The sequence below is a fragment of the Protopterus annectens genome, chromosome 17.part0, assembly GCF_019279795.1.
Source record: "Protopterus annectens isolate FY-2018-M chromosome 17.part0, PAN1.0, whole genome shotgun sequence".
NCBI lineage: Eukaryota > Metazoa > Chordata > Ceratodontiformes > Protopteridae > Protopterus > Protopterus annectens.
In genome coordinates, this window is record NC_056751.1 from 295,991,551 (window position 1) to 296,008,533 (window position 16,983).

The 16,983-nt window shown below is 41.1% G+C and overlaps 1 protein-coding gene across 4 annotated transcripts in view; it reads right to left on the reverse strand.

Moving 5' to 3' along the window:
- The window catches only part of IMMP1L (inner mitochondrial membrane peptidase subunit 1), an 836,932-nt gene that overhangs the window by 743,816 nt on the left and 76,133 nt on the right, over positions 1-16,983 (reverse strand). For 2 of the 4 annotated variants that reach the window (XM_044058964.1, XM_044058963.1), the window contains one exon: positions 12,202-12,335. The exons of the other annotated variants lie outside the window; for them this stretch is intronic. The gene's annotated coding sequence lies outside the window, so the exon portion shown is untranslated. The remainder of the gene's footprint in view (positions 1-12,201; positions 12,336-16,983) is intronic. 4 annotated transcript variants of the gene reach the window in all.

Consider the following 16,983-nt stretch of genomic DNA (forward strand, 5'->3'; position numbering starts at 1 on the left):
TAAAATTCTACTGCCAGTCATTAGCGGACCGGAGTTCCGCTGTGGCAACCCCTAACCAGGAAAAGCCGAAAGACAAACAACAACAACTGAAAATCCATAGATTACTCTTTAATGAATGCCAAGCCATGCAATCGCTACATAAACTAGCACCTCTACACTGATGTAGCGGAATAAAACTGAATGTGTAGAAGTGATCTAAATGGGAGGATAATATCCTTACGGAGCTCATTCCTTGTTTCAAACTAGGACATTGTCTGTTTACCCGCCGCCTGATAAAGCTTTACAGCTTTTACAGTTTCCAGAACTTGAAATACATGAAACTAGGCAGAAATGCACTGATCACAAATTACATGTTGCTGTACATTTTTTTCAACATTAGGTGTTTTCCAGATCAAGCTACCTGGCAATGAGAAGAAAAACTAGAAAGATTAAGTTACTGCCTTTTTTCCCTTGCTATAATCACATGCAATGAAATTGGGGTTGAGAAGAGTGGGAGGAGGTTAAATATGTCAGTCAAGTTGGGTTACTAGTATCTTTATTTTAATAATTGTGAAAAAAAAAACAGAGAGTATGCAGGGAAAGTTTTGCAACGTGAAGCATGTGCTGCTGTTTGATTAAAATGTAAAATTAGCTGCTGGGGTGAGGAGAAAGGCATAGTAATGAAAAGATCAGCTTGCTGCATACAAAACACATCATTTTATGACATCTGGGCTTTGAGTCCTGCAAAATAAACCACAAAGATCACCTTGAGGGCTACTGCTACTATCACCATTCATATTAGCTAGACCTGTGCATGAAACAAATGGCCGAAACACGCAACTCTCATCACTTTTACTACAGACTACACGCACACAGCTGCTTACCAAATCATCATTAAATATGGGCAACCTCACTTGCAGGCTGTCCATTATTGGTCTGTTTTGGCTGTGACAAACTAGGAAATCTGTCTGTCAGTGGCTGTGCATTTGAGCCAATGAAAGAGAAGAAACTGGAGTTCTCTGACATTGCATCATCGGGCAAACAGAGATTTACAAGTTAAATTGCAGCACTCCACCATGAGCAGTGCTGTTGAGACCTATTTATTCTTTAACTTATTCTTTAGTATTAACTAGGTCATCCCTATCATACCTGTCAACTGTCCATATTTTTGCCTCATATTTTTGGTCTGTTCCTCATTAAATTTATGGTTTTCTGGCAAATTACCAAGGACTGAAATCATTAAATAATGACGTACATTTGCGTTTCAGAATTCATGTCCTTCAGAAAATGCATGCTAACACAAACCTGTTATTCTAGCAATTTTCTAAGATTATAAGAACAATATTTGAAATCTGTCCCTATTTGTGACCTTTGTTCCCCCATTATTTAGGCTTTGTCCAGATTTCTTGTGCTAAGAGGTTGAGAGGGGGAATTTCAAACAACAAAAGACAAACTGGATTATCAAAATGAAGCTGATATTTCCATAACCCAGTGTGGCTGTTGTTGTTTGAATTTCTGCTTTGCTACACATCATTTTTTTTGCTTCTTTTTTGATGGATTGAGAGGGGGAATTTATTCGGTATTCTAGACGTGCTGTTATCCTGCGCATTAAAGCACGGGATACAGTCTGCTCACTTCACAAAGTAGCTTTTTTCTGTTCCTTTGTAAAAGCTGATTTGCTTGATGGGTACAGGGCACAATAACTTTAATGTAACGTGGTACCAGCCTATTGTACGTACACACACACACACACACACACACACACACACACACACACACACACACACACACACACACCCGTATAGAAAATTGTCAATTTATGTAGGAGACATACTTGGAATGAGAAAGAAAACAGGCATTCCTCAAGAAAACCAACCAACTGTAAGCAACTATTTGCAATATATTTATTTAAATCACCACAAGCTCTCCGTTCCTTTTAAAAATGCACTGATAATGTAGCAATTAAAAGTTATCTCCTAAGGACAAAGAAACAGCATAATCACTATTTTTATTTCAGTTTCAACACCCGGAGAAAAATCATCTTGAGAAAAAACACATCACTATAATTGATATAAAATTTCAATAGTAAAAAAGACTGACGTGGACTGTCATTTCCTGACTGCATATTATTGCCGTAACTGGAAAATATCACAGATTTTAGAAGGAACAGATAAAAATGTTGTCTTGACATTACAGGATAAGCTGAATATGCACACATTGTACGATGTCATCAGCGTAAACGAAAAATGTAAATAAGAAAATTGGGATTTTAAGGGGCCACGTGGGAATTCATGGCACACTATTTTGCACCCAAAAACAGGAATTTCTGAAGGACTCGATATGTTTGAGAGGTATGTAGATCCAAACCTAATGCAAATGCTGCACACCCGCAAGTCAGATGTGACAAGGGTCACCCACTCCAGAGACTTTAACCTGGCCTGCGACATAAATAGGACCTACTGGAGAGACAGCTATGTCTCTCAGAGATTGCCACTCCTCTGGAATAGGCTACCAGTTCACATCAAACAGAGCCCCTCTATGACCCTGTTTGAGAGTAGCCTGAATGACTGGATGGGAAAAGTACAGTTGAGTACACTTATATATAAATGTAGATGTTCGAGTGTATTCACTGTTGCAGTCATTACATTTGGGTAATCTGCTGGCAGGTTGCCCTCAGTTGGCCTGAATAACAAAGTCTTGGTTCCTGCGTAGGTTGCTGTCTCCTCTTCCATGACGTCAGGTCGTCAGGGGTATAAAACATGCAGCCACACCATTTTTATTCAGTTTTTCTTGCCCCAGGTGTTAGGTGCCCCCCAAATGGGGAGCAAAAAAAAAAAAAAAAAATTTATATATAAACAGCAATATATGAAAATGCACTTTTAGCAACATAAAAACTTTACCTTCATCTAAAAGCAAATACACCACAAAGGCTTTAAAGTATAGTGAAGGAAAGAGAAGTTATAGAAAAGGGGGATGGCGGGTGGGTAACCCGGACTGCAGCAGTGAATACACTCGAACATCTACATTTATGTTAAGTGTACACAACTGTATTACGTTCTTCATGTTTCACTGTTGCAGTCATTACATTTGGGTAGAATTCCAAAGCTATGGATGGGAGAATGGAAATAAATAGCATTAGGAGCGGCTATAAGGTCCTGCAGAACTGCACTGGCAAAGCCTGCCCTGGATTTAGAGAAGACAGGCAAATGATAATGCTTTGTGAAGGTATGAACAGAGCTCCAAGTAGTAGCTTCTAGAAAGTCTTTGGTTGGAACTCCTCTGAGAAAGGCTGCTGAGGGAGAGGCAGCTCTGGTAGAATGTGACCCGATTCCCTTGGGTACAGGTTTATCATGGTGCAAGTAGCAGAAATTAATGCAGTGGCTTATCCACTTAGAAATAGTCTGCTTTGATATAGCCTTCCTCTCTGATCCTGAAGCAAATGCCACCAGTAGTTGCTCAGACTTTCTTAGAGATTTGGTCCTGTTTAAGTAGAATCTTAGTTGTCTGTGTACATCCAATAAATGCAGAATCCGCTCCCCCTTGTTCTGCGGATTTGGGTAAAAAGTTGGCAGGTGAATAGTTTGGTTAAGAGCTACACTGGATACCACCTTAGGCATAAAGGAAGGACTGGTCCTGAGGGACACCCTGTCCACGTAAAATGTAATAAAAGGCTCCACAGCCATGAGAGTCTGTAGTTCTGAAATCCTTCTTGCTGACGTGATTGCCAAAAGGAAAGCTGTTTTCCAAGATAAAAACTTTATATCCGCAGTAGCTGCTGGTTCAAAAGGAGGCAAGGTGAGTTTTTCCAGTACAAAATTGAGGTCCCATGCAGGAGTTGGTGATCTTCTGGGAGGCCGTAAATTTTTGGCCCCTCTAAGATACTGTTTTAGCAGAGGATGAGAAAAGATTGGAGGCTCAGTGTTGTAAGGAGCCGAGATGGCAGAGGCATAGATTTTTATTGAAGAGAAGGATAGGCCCTTGTCAAGCATCTCAGTCAAGTATTGTAAAATCTGAGGGGTATTTGGTTTTGCTGTGTTCCTTCCTTGTGCTTGGTTCCAAGCACAGAATCTTTTACATTTATCAGCATAAGATTTTCTAGTACTAGGCCTTCTTGCTTCCAAAATGACATCCATAACAGATTTACTGAGAGGTGTTGTTTGAATAATTCCATGATCAGCCATGCTGCAAGGTTCAGAGTTTGGAGCCGTGTGTGCAGAATTTGATTGTTCTGCTGAGACAGTAGGTGAGGTATTTGAGGCAAGTTCCAAGGAGGGAGTTGAGACGTATTCCTTAGAACTGGGTACCAGTGCTGGTGAGGCCAGTCCGGAGAAATTAGGATCATTTTTGTTTTTTCCTGTCTGATCTTTAGTAAGACCTTGGAGAGAAGAGGCAGAGGGGGAAAGGCATAGACTGAAAACTGAAGGATAGGGCATCCACTTTCCATGCTTGTCTGTGATAAGTCCTTGTGCAGAATTTGTTCAGTTGATAATTTTGGGGGGAGGCAAATAGATCTATGATTGGGCTCCCCCATTTCTGTGTTACCATGCTGAAGAATTGTGAATCCAGTTTCCACTCGTGCGGGTCCATAAGATTTCTGCTTAGGTCATCTGCCAGAGTATTTTGTTTTCCTGGCAGGAATTGAGCTTGAAGATGCACTTGGTAAGTCAAGGCTGTGTTCCACAATGCCATGGCTAGTCTGCAAAGGGGATAGGAATGTGTACCCCCCTGCTTGTTTATGTACCACATAACCGTGGTGTTGTCCGTCTTTATCAGTAATTGTCCTGGACGAAGTAAGTCCTTGAAGGCTGTCAGGGCATTCTGAACAGCTATCATCTCTTTCTGGTTGATATGTGGATGTATTTGTTTTGGGATCCATATGCCCTGAATGCATCTCCCCGCCAGGTGGGCCCCCAAGCATAGTCTGATGCGTCTGTAGTTAGGATTTGGGTGGCAGGGGGTAGAGTGAATGACAGTCCCTTGTTTTGGTGGCATGTCTCTGCCGACCAAAGAAACTCCTGTTGTAGGCAAGGAATGAGAGGAATCATTGTTTCCAGACTGTGACAATGTTGACTCCATAAACTTTTTAGTTACCATTGAAGTTTCCTCATATGCAGTCCTGCATATGGAATTAGTAGAACGCAGGATCCGATTAACTCCAAAGCCTGCAGAATTTGTCTTGCAGAACTGGGTTTTTGTTGCCATCTGTTTGAAGTATATAGTCAGTTGCCTTTGTTTGTCTGGCGTAAGGTAAGCCATCTGGGCAGTTGCATTCAAGCTTGCACCCAGGAATGTAATTTTTTGGGAGGGTACCAGTTGTGATTTCTTTTCGTTTATTGTGTATCCTAGGCATGTTAGAAGCCTTTTTACAAATGCCAAATGTTGAAGAACAATGTCCTTGTTTTCTGCTTGAATGAGACAAGTCGTCCAAGTAAGGATACATTTGTATGCTTCTTTGTCTGCAAAATGCAATTACTGATGCCAGGCACTTTGTAAAGACCCTGGGCGCAGTAGATAAGCCAAAGGGCAGTGCAGAGAATTGGTAAAGCATAAAACCTGCCTTGAAGTGGAGGTATCTTCTGCATGATTCCCTTATTGGGATATGCAGGTATGCCTCTTTTAAGTCTAGAGTCACTAACCAAGCGTTCTTGCCCAGCATAGGCAGTAGCTGTTGTAAAGTTAGCATTTTGAATTTTGGAATGTCCAGGAACGTATTCAAAATCGTTAAGTCCAGTATTGGACGCCAGGCATAGTCTTTTCTGGGTACCAGGAACAGCCTTGAATAAAAACCTTGTCCTTTTTCCTGTTCTGGTACTGGTTGAATAGCCCTCATATCCACGGGGGACGTAACTTGTTTTTGAGCCTCTGCCCATTGATTTTGTGGCAGATCTGGTCAACCGTTTGGAATTGGCACAGTATGGAAATGAAATCTGTATCCCTGGGATACTATGTTTAATACCCACTTGTGCTGGGTAATTAACTGCCAATTTTGAGCATGAAGTGCTAATTTTCCCCCCAAGGGGGCTGCCAAAAGATAAGTGCTTGGTGATGGTAGAGGGAAGTCATTGAGACTGCTTACTGTAGAGTTGTGCTTTGTTTCCTCCAGATTTGGAGGTGGAGGCACCCCATTACTTTGACCTGTAAGAACCCTGTGATTGGTATCTAGAGCCTTTTGAGTGCCTGGATTTGCCTTGAGAGGCTCTGTTGGACACAGGAAAGGACCAATTTTTAGTAGGCCAGTGCCTACTGAATCTGGGAGGCTGCACTTGTAAGAAATCTTTTACAGTTTGCATAGATTTAGCTTTGTCTTCCATTTTCTTTAAAACCTCTTCTGCCTTATTACCAAACAGAGTATCATGCTGTAAAGGGGCATCCAACAATTTAGCTTTAACATGATCATGCAGATTTTGCTCCTTGAGCCAGGCATGCCTTCTAATCACAGATCCAGTAACTGTGGCCCTGCAAGAGGCCTCCAAGGAATCAAAACCACATTGCAAAGTATGTTTTCCAACCTGTTCAGCAGCATGCAATAATTCCCGTAATTCTTTATTTTCCACACAATCAGAAATCAACATCATTTTCTGTTTCAACAGGCCCATAACATGCTGTTGATATTTAAGAATATGAAACTGGCAGTTTAAGGCCCCAATTGCTAAGGTTGCAGACGTATAAACCTTCTTTCCCCATCTATCCAGTGCCCTGGAATCTCTATCAGAGGCGGTAGGATTTTTTGGCTCTAGAGGCCTTTACACTTTTGGGACCCTGTGAGACAGTTTCAGGATAAGTAGAGCAACAACCAAACAGTCCTGGATAAGGAGCCTCTTCAGAACAAAATCAAATGCATCAAGAACAGATGAGGCTCGCCACAGCAAAAATGTTAAAACACGTTTAATCACTGCAGTATAGAGTAAGCTCTTTCACGTCTATATAACGCTTCTTCAGACTTTAACAACTGCACTAAGCCACAATTAATTTAAATAGTATTACATACAAATATGGACCATCCATAACCAACTTGATTACATCACAAAGTATCTCATTAAAATACGTTAAAAACACAGAACAGAAATGTATATTTATAAAAATATATATAACACCTAAGACGTTCTATTAACTACATGTATACATAAGTATGCAAATTTAATATAAATAGTGACGTACTACTAGAAAAGGTTTTTTAAAAAGGCTTTTTAAAAAACAAACAAAATCAACCCTATAGCATCTAAGACATTCTATAAACTAAAACATATGTATTTGTAAATCTGTGAATTTAATGTACATAGGGACATACTGCTAAAAAAATTTTTAAAGTCACCTTCTCATTTAGTCCATGTCCCTTGTGGCCCTAAAGTTTAAGTATCCACCTGTTCTCACATTCCTCAGTACGATTCCTAATGTCCCCTAGTCTCTCAGGTTTTCTTGACCAGTTCTAAAACACTGAATTTAAACTTGTGTAGCGCCCCTACATCCAGGACATGTCGAGCTAATGCACTGTGATCATCCTCTGTTGATCGCATATGCATGTTCTCTGACACGTTGTCGGATACTCCTATTTGTTTTTCCTATATAAAAAGACCTGCATGTCTGACAGACAGCCAAATATACTAGATCTCTAGATTTACAATCAGCGTAGAAATTAAATCTGTATTCATTACCTGTATCTGGATGTATAAAACAACTGCTACCAGACATATAAAAGCACATTGGTTGCACCCTCTGCAAGCGAAGGTACCTTGCCTGCTAGACAGAACTGATCCCTTCATATTATTTTCATAGGTTCATAGGTTCATACTAGGCTATCTGCCCTAGGGCATTTATAAGCCTAGCCAGAATGTGTTTGGCTTTCGTCACCCATTTTAAATTTATTTTGCTATGCCCTTTTTCGAGGTTAGTATACTGTGCCTCTGTCTAACAGTGACACAGAAGTGATACCTGGGGTAAACCTACGATCTCCCATCCACTCATCAAGATTCCTCTTGAAGAGAGTCAATGAGGGACTCTGCCTAACCTGGACTGGGATTTTATTCCAGAGTGAAGGGAGCCTCTGGGTTATGAATCTGTCCCTCCAGCATGTCCTATTTATTTCACTGCTGAGGTTCAAGTCTCTCGAGCGCGCAGCTTGATGGGATTTGGATTTTCTGAGGTGCAGCATGTCCATTAATTCCGGGTTGGACATGGCTTTATACGTCAGGCACAGATCGCCTCTGAACAGGCGGTATGCCACCGAGTAGAGCTGGAGTTTCTTTAACCGGGAAGCATATGGCATCTGTTTGAGCCCTTTGATCCTCTTGGTGAGGTACTTTTGGGGTCTTTCCAGTTGCTGCAGGTGTCTGGTAAGGTACATCCCAAAAGGGGCATTGTACTCAATTATGGGCCTGACGAGGGATGAGTAAAGAGGCACGATGACCTCCCCTGATCTAGATGTGAATCCCTTCATGTCATGATTAGGTGGGCTATATAAAATGTTTTTCTAACCACTTTGGCCACGTGGCTGTCAAATGAGAGAATGCTATCAACTTGGGTCCCCAGGTCCCTAATTACTTCTTCTGTACTTAATGGATTACTACCTATGTGGTAATTTGTGGGCACTTTGTTTTTGCCAAAGGGGATGACTATACACTTTTTGGCAATCTCTTCAATGATTTTGTGTTTTTATATGAAAAACTAGATCTTGATCCCACTATCTCAGTAATCCTGTCATCAGTGGTTAAAATACCCAAATTTTTACTAATGACATCTTTAATCTTTAAATTCTTATTGGAATAGGGGATTATCATCCTATTTACATTAGCTCATTGCTCACTGTTGTTAACACTATCAGTATTGCCCTGGTTCTTATACAGGAAGGGTTTGCCTTTTCCTTTTCTCATAGACTTATTCAATTGATATACTCCTTCTACTTCTTTTTTTGCTGTATGCCCTTGATGAAAGATCATCAGCCAACATGTCTTGTTTCATACTATAACTTTCATCATTAGTGGTAAAGCATGACATTCTATGTATCTGACTTTTTACAATGTTACGATAGATCTGTTGGGGATGCATACTACTGCGATGTAGAATGCTATTCCTCCAACAAGACTTTCTATATATTTCAGAATGTATACCTCTTTTAATTATTTGTACATCTAAAAATTCTATCATAACATCAGAACTTTTACATTCAAACCTCAAGAAGTCAGTAGTACCATTTATATAGACAATAAATTCACTTAACTCCGTTTCAGTACCATCCCATGTAAAAAAAGACAGTCTACAAAGCGTTTATAGAACTTAATGTGGTCACTATAAAAAGTGCTTGCCATAATATAAGTACTCTCCCAATATGCCAACACAAGGTTAGCATATGAGTTGGCACAGGGGGTGTCCATGGAAACCCCTTTTTTCTATAAATAGTATGTACAATTATACAGAAAAACATGATTGTTTAGCACCAAATCAAGTAACGCTAAAGTTCTAATAATTGAGTTCCTAGGAACTCCTTGTTCAATCAAAAAGAGTCTCACAAACTCCATCCGTGTGTCATTAGGAATTGATGTGAATAGGGAGACAACATCTAAAGTTACTAGTAAATCATTCTTCACATTATTATTTAAAGATACATAGTCACCATAACTTTCCAAAAAATCTTGGGTGTCTTTCAATATAGATATAGTACTTTCTACCACTGGTCTGAATTGTTTCTCAACAAAAATGGAGGCAGGTTCCATTAGCCAACCACCACCTGAGGCAATAGGTCTCATGGGTGGATTTACAATGGTTTTGTGTATTTTGGGAAGTCCCCTAAAGGTGGGGACAACAGGTTTCTCAACCAAAAGGTACTTGTATAAATCCCCATCAATAGTATTGCATAGAAGACGATCATATAATTCAGAATGTATATTTTTAATTAATCTATCTAGTAGCATACTATTTAATACTTGATATGTTCCCATATCATCCAGCATATTCATCATGGTGTTCTAATACATATCAAAATCTAAAACCACAATAGCGCTACCCTTAGTAGTTTCAGGATCAGCAGCAGGATTTTTGAATAGAAATTTGAGGGAGTCAGGAACCCTGTAGTATCTGTCTGACTTACTAGGAGCCGGAGGTAGGGAATCAGGAGCCATGCTTGATTCCAAAAACACATCATCAACAATGTCTAATACAGGAGGTATAGCCAAAGGCCTATGCTGAGGAAGAAGGAGGAAATCCCTAAGCCTCTTTTTTGATTCAGAGAAATCCTGACTCTCCCAATGAAAATGTTCCCTTAAAGTATGCAAGGTTTCTCCAAAAGAATAATCATCAGGAGGAGATGCAGATGGGATGGATTCTTCTGCATCTGAATCCTGGTATAGAAAATTCCTGATCAGAAGAGGAATCAGAAGAAATATAAACCTGATCTGAAGATTCATAATCAGTGTCTTGCCTAGGCCTCTTAGTGGGGGGGGGGGGGTTGGGAACCCCTGATCAAGGTAATTAAGTCCGCAGCCATTTTGCTCATCTGTTTTTTTAGGCATAGGGGCCTGAGCACGTGGCTCATGCGTCATTTTTTTAGTCTTAGAAGTTGTTTTTGATTTTGTTTTTGAAGCTGGCGTCAGTTTTATATAGAAATGTTGAGGCCTGAAAACACCCTCAGAAGCCGGTGCCTGCTCAGTGGCTCCAGACCCATCTAAGGGAGAGACATCCGCGGGTTCAATACTCTGAGAATCTCATGACATACCGGACTCCGCATGGGTCTCGGTAGAAGCCTGCGACTCAAAAGTAGCGGGCATCAGGGGCTGCGAAAGCGCCTCACTGACTACTGGAGAACCGGCAACTGGCTTAGGAGAAGCTTCGTCGTGGGTTTTGGACCTCTACGGTCTGTCTCGTTTTTCTTTGCGTGTTTTGTGAACTCCGATAGTTGGATTGCTATCCGACGACATTTCAGGGTAATTAAATCTGGATCCAAAATATTCTGAAGCAAAAATATACCGATGCTTAATAGTGTGTTGGTTAAATCTAGCACAAAACCGACAGCAAGGCACATTATGATCTGGGCCTAGACAAGGAATACAGTAAAAATGAAAATCCTTATGAGGCATTTGCTTTCCACAAGTAATGCAATTATTAACTTTTACTGACATCGATAAGGAGCAAGAAAAAGTTTCCCCAATGGGGTACTTAGCTTTAATTGAAGACTTCGGTCCTGAAACTGGAATGCGAAAATTTCAGGAGTTGGCCGACCGGCACTTGCGAACTGCTTCTGCTTTGGGCACCGTGCAGCAAGAAAGACTGAATAAAATGGTGTCGGCTGCATGTTTTATACCCCTGACGACCTGACGTCATGGAAGAGGAGACAGCAACCGATGCAGGACCCAAGACTTTGTTATTCAGGCCGACTGAGGATAACCTGCCAGCAGATTACCCAAATGTAATGACTGCAACAGTGAAACACGAAGAACATCTTCAGTGTTCTTCCACTGAAAACACTGGCACATTCAAGCAAGAGTCTCAGAAGTGAAACACCTGCATGGAGATTCAGAAGCACAGCTCTCCTCAGAGTCTGAATCAGAAATCTGAGGATGAGACCTTGCATCTTACTGTTCAGATTCAGAATCTTGAATCTCTTCAGGAAAAGAGGAATCTCTTCAGGAAAAGAGGAATCTCTCTGTTTACCAGAAGCTATTTTGCAAGAAGGATCAATAGCCTGAATTAAACCATGTGCTAGACCAAGTGAACCACTTCTATCAAAAAAAAAAAAAAACACTCCTGATGGAAAAAAATTCCTGATGGGAATTTCACCTATGACCCTACAAGATATGGGCAGTCATTGCTAATCGAGATCTCAAGTTTAGGCAAGATCCTTTATATTGGGCTTCTCTAGTATTATATTGGGTACATATGACTAGACTTATAAAGACCTTTGGGTCAACAGCCCACTAACCTCCTATGATCCTGTTAGATTAATACAGACACCCTTACCACAAAGTCACTGGCAAAAGACAGCAGGGTGAGAATTTTGAGGACAAGAACTACTCAGTAGTAGCAGACTATTACTCTTGGGACATTAAAATATTAAATGTATCAGCTAATACTAGCCAACACATAATATTCACATTTAAGACCATGTTCACAAGATAAAGAATACTCATTAAAATGTTAGGCGTTAATGGTACACAGTTCATGTCAACTAAGATTCAACAGTTTGCTGAAAAATATGGTTTTACTCATAACATGTCAAGTCCTCACTATACTCACATGAATGTAGACACAGAAAGAGCAGTTCAAGGTAGCTAACATGTTCTTTAGACACCCTGATCCTCACAGATCTCTCATGTCATACTGAGCTCCTCCACATAGCACCACAGGATTAAGCCCACCTCGGCTAATGCCTGGAAGACAAATAAGGACTAATGTAAATTTTAGAATCTAAAACTGAGACAATAGCTATTTCATCCGACTCACTAAAGTAAAATGCCAAAAGGGTAAAGCTTTGTCTAAAACGTTCTACAACAAATGCACAATCACTACATATTCTAAAACCAAGGCAATTAGTGCACCCAAAGTTAGAAGGAGAGAAAAAAATGGAAATAACAGAGCAACCAATGTGACTACAGATAGAGGGGGAGAGAAAGTGGGATGCAACCAGTGCTGCAGAGTGGAAAATTGATGAATAATGGTTATAAATGGTGCAAACAGAGAATGTTGCCATAATCAGACACAATTAGAAGCATATTCATGTAGTATCTGACAAGTCTCAAGCTGAAAGCCACACTCCTGAAAGCAAACCCGATGTGTTTGGTGCCAACAATAAACAAATAACGAAGTCCACGTCTAGTAAAAGTATTTGGTTTCCTCAAAACTATCACCATGACCAAGTATCCAAGACAAGGGCAGAATTTAAAATTCTACAACACGTGATAAGAGACTATTTGTTAACCAACTAACTGAGTTACAGTTCCTGATGTAGGTGATATTGTTTTGCAGAGTGACTAAGCATTATCATAGTGGGTTGTCTAACAATTTTCCTTCCAGAGGTTACAGTTGTTGTACTATGTGAATGGTGCACAATGAGTGAAAAATAAAAATTATGTACTTATCATAATGATAGATCTGTATTGTCTTCTTCCATCTTCTGAGCTGATGGCGTCTTTGGTTCAGACACTGGCCATTCTACAGACTTTTAGATCAGAGTCTCAGGGTTCTCTTCTTACCCATAACCCCACTCTGTCTACTGAATTACCTCAGGTCGAGTTTGCCTCCATACAACAACAAAGACATCTATACAAACATATAGAAAAATTGTGTGTGATATATATAGGTCTACTTCAAATGAATGAAAACCCACATTACCGAAAACAACATTGCCAAGACATCACCGAAAAACGAATTTAACGAACAACCACAATGCTGAATGATTTCACAGGTTATGTATCCAGGTGGCCAACAAGGGGAAATTTGCCCTTTTCACCATTCTAGTGTGATCCTGGAGTTGGTACACTTAGTTAGGGCAGATAGGGGGTGCAGCCTCCCACCTGGGTGGATTTGAGGTAATGCGGTGTGTTTTGCTGTTAGATGGTGGCCATTTGGATACTTACCCTGTGAAATGTTTCAGTATTGTAATCAGTCATTAAATTCAGGTTTCGGTGATGTCGTCTCGGCAATATTGTCTTTAATAATGTGGGTTTTCGTTCTTTTGAAGTAGATTCATACATATATATATATATATATATATATATATGTGTGTGTACACACACACACACACACACACACACACACACACACACACACACACATATAGCAGGGGCGGTCGAGTGGCATTCGAAAGACATGTGTGAATGGGCGTGCCTTCGCTGAAGGTTGGGCGTCGGGCTGGCATGTCGGCACTATAAAAATCTACTGCCAATCATTAGTGGACCGGAGTTCCGCTGTGGCAACCCCTAACCAGAAAAAGCCGAAAGAAAAACATCAACAACATGGGAGTGCAAGGGGGGATTGCCCCCTGAAAAAAAAAACAAACAAAAAACAGTTTTACTTGTTTGTGATCATTTTAGATTTGCTCTAAAACGATTGCTGTTTTTACGTATACTAACAACAGTGTTCAATGATGGACAATAATGCATCTGGAATACATACCATAGCTGTAACGTGTAAAGTCTCTGGCAAGATCAGTGTTGTCAAACCAGAGCCAAGGGAGACAAAAGAAATTTGGTAAAAGGGCGGACGGAGGAAAGGTTGAGGTGGACGGAAGAAGACAACATTGCTCTATCTTTATGGTAAAGACATAACTTTTGTATTGGTGGTGTCTCTTCCATCCATCCTCAACTGATAGGACAGAGTCCCCCAGATACTAAAAACCTTGGGTGGTCTCATGGAAGGATATTCCAGGGAATGGCTGAACCAATGGATGCCCTAAACACAGGCTGCAATTCAAGCTTTTACTGGGATATAAAACTATGAACACTGGACCAAGTAGCTGCTGTACAAATGTCATCAATATATACCTTTGAAAAACATGCTGTAGAAGTGGTAACTGTCCTAATAGAATGAATGAGCCTTGGGACTGCCAGGTAGTGTCGAACCCCTCTCCTGATACACATGCGAAATGCAGTCAGACAGCCATTGCGAGAGAGATACTTTTGATACCGCTTTCCCTATGTGACTAAAGAAAAGGATACAAAAAGTTGGTTGGAATTTCTAATAGATTTAGTAAAGTACAAAGAGAACCAGAGTTGTCGATACAAGTCCAGTAGGAGTAACATGTATTCTCCTTTATGGAGAATGGGAAAAGAACAGGGAGATTAATGATCTAACTCAGTGCAAGTTTTGAAGACACCTTGGGAAGAAAAGAGAGGTTAGTTCCAAGTAAGGTCCTGTCTTTGTGGAAGATGAAACACAGAGGTTTGCAGGAAAGAGCTTGAAGTTTTGATTTTTGAAATGTTGGTTACCACCACCATTACCACTACCAGAAAGAGAGTCTTCCAAGACATATATTTCAATTTAACAGTAGCCACCGGTTTAAATGGGGGGGGGGTGCTCACAATGCCTGGCGGAGAATGGTAATGTCTCAAGGTGGAACCGGATCTCTCAAGGAGATGGAGAAAGGTGCCCCTTTCGAAAGCTTTAGATAACTTCAAGAAAGAATGGAAGTCTGGATAATTCCTTCATCAAGTCCATCCAAAAGAGTGTACAAGTAATTCAGTAAAAGCAGTATGAAGGTAGCTGAAGCATACACCAGCTTTCCAAATCTGTTTAAAACCCTGGACTCCACACATTAAGAGTCCTGGCAGTACAGCTCTCTTCAGTAAGTGCTTTCTTGGTGGCCATTGCTACCATCACAGAATCCACCATGATACCCTTACTCCAGAAGGGGCTATCCTTTGGTGAGACTAATATTGTATTCAGCCTATGGGGGATTGGTTAAACCACATCTGGTTCCTTCCAAGCCCACCTAGAAATCAAGTTGTCCAGTTCATCGGTAGGAGGGACTATCCAAGAAGTAAACAGGCCAGTCCAAAAACCTTGACAAATACTGATTACTCTTGGGAAGGTGCATCGGTCGACCATCCCCCTTCTGCTTTAATAACTCTAGTATCTCACAAAGGAAGATGTCTTCGGGGGGGGGGGTCTGGGGGACTCCTCCCTCTCATCAAAATCCGTATCTTCAGTGAGGGACTACTGGGGAGGAGTCCACGTGCCTCCTTTTTGCACACATGCTTACAATGTACTTCCTGCGCAGGGTGCTCTGGGAAGACTCCAAAGTGGATGAGGAGTCCACAACTTAGACTGCCTAAAACTTTGAGGGACTGGCTGCCACAATGTGACAGGAAGAGAGGACAGATTACCTGAGGATTACCTAAAGAAACTAGTGGAGACAGGGACCATTCCATGGGAGGAAAAGGCACCTGCTCTCTACACTTGGAGAGGACTCTCTCAAAGGTCTCGAATGCCAATGCCAAAACTAGTCCCAGAAGCAGCCCCAGTAGGTTCTAAGGAACCACACAAAGGCAATCTCTGAGAACCCATCCAACTTGATTTGAAGACAATGCCACAGCCAAGCTGTCAAGGGCTAAAGCACCAACAGGGAAGGATGGATCAGAAAGCTTCAGAGTCTACCTTGACACCCCAGGAGCCAGCTCTGACCCCTCATCTCTGAGACGTGTCGAGATCTGAGGCAGTCAAAGAAACGCAGTGTTTTGGGTTTAGCAAAGGCAGTGTCCACTCGCATCCAACGTCACCAAATCTGAAGGTCAGATCAGAGAAGGAGTCGCAATCATGGGAGTGGGAGGGACAGCTACTGAATGTATGAAAGCAGTTGGCACCAGGAAGACTCCAGCTGGATCTGGGTTCTCAGACTTCCTCATCATCCTGTCCATGAATGCTTTGGGGAAGCCCCTGACGGACCAAACATATCTCAAAGAAGAGGCTGTAGAAGAAGGCAAAGAAATGCTTTGAAAGGATATCTCCTGTAAAAATGGAAATCACAGCCTGGAACTGGGAAAAGGAGGAGTTGGAGACCTAATTAATAGGCTTTGATGTAATGGATGGATCTGGTGGCTTAGTCATCTTTTGCAGCTAGACTCAACGGACCCATTGGATCAACAGAGTGCTTCCTAGCCTCTTTGCTCTGAAAGCAAAGCAGGCTGAGCAATCCTCCTCAAGATGTGCAGCTTCTAGGCAATACAAAGTGTGCATCTTGGGGAAGGATCTTATGCTCACAGAAGACACACTTTTTAAAACTAGGCACCTTGTCTGACCTCCTAAAAACAAGACTATGGCCACTACTACCACCAAATTCACAAAGATCCAAACAGAGAAACCTAACACCACACAGAAAAAATAAAACATTACTATTGCATAAGCCAAAAAAGCTAATAACCACAACTAACAAGGATATAAACTTAGTGAGAAAAACCCTAAAATGTCAGACAAAGAAAGAGAGAGAGAGAGAGAGAGAGAGAGAGAGAGAGAGAGCACGAACTTAAAACAGTTTTTAAATAAAGGGGAGGAGAAAGGTCAATAAAAAAGAGTAGAGCCTAC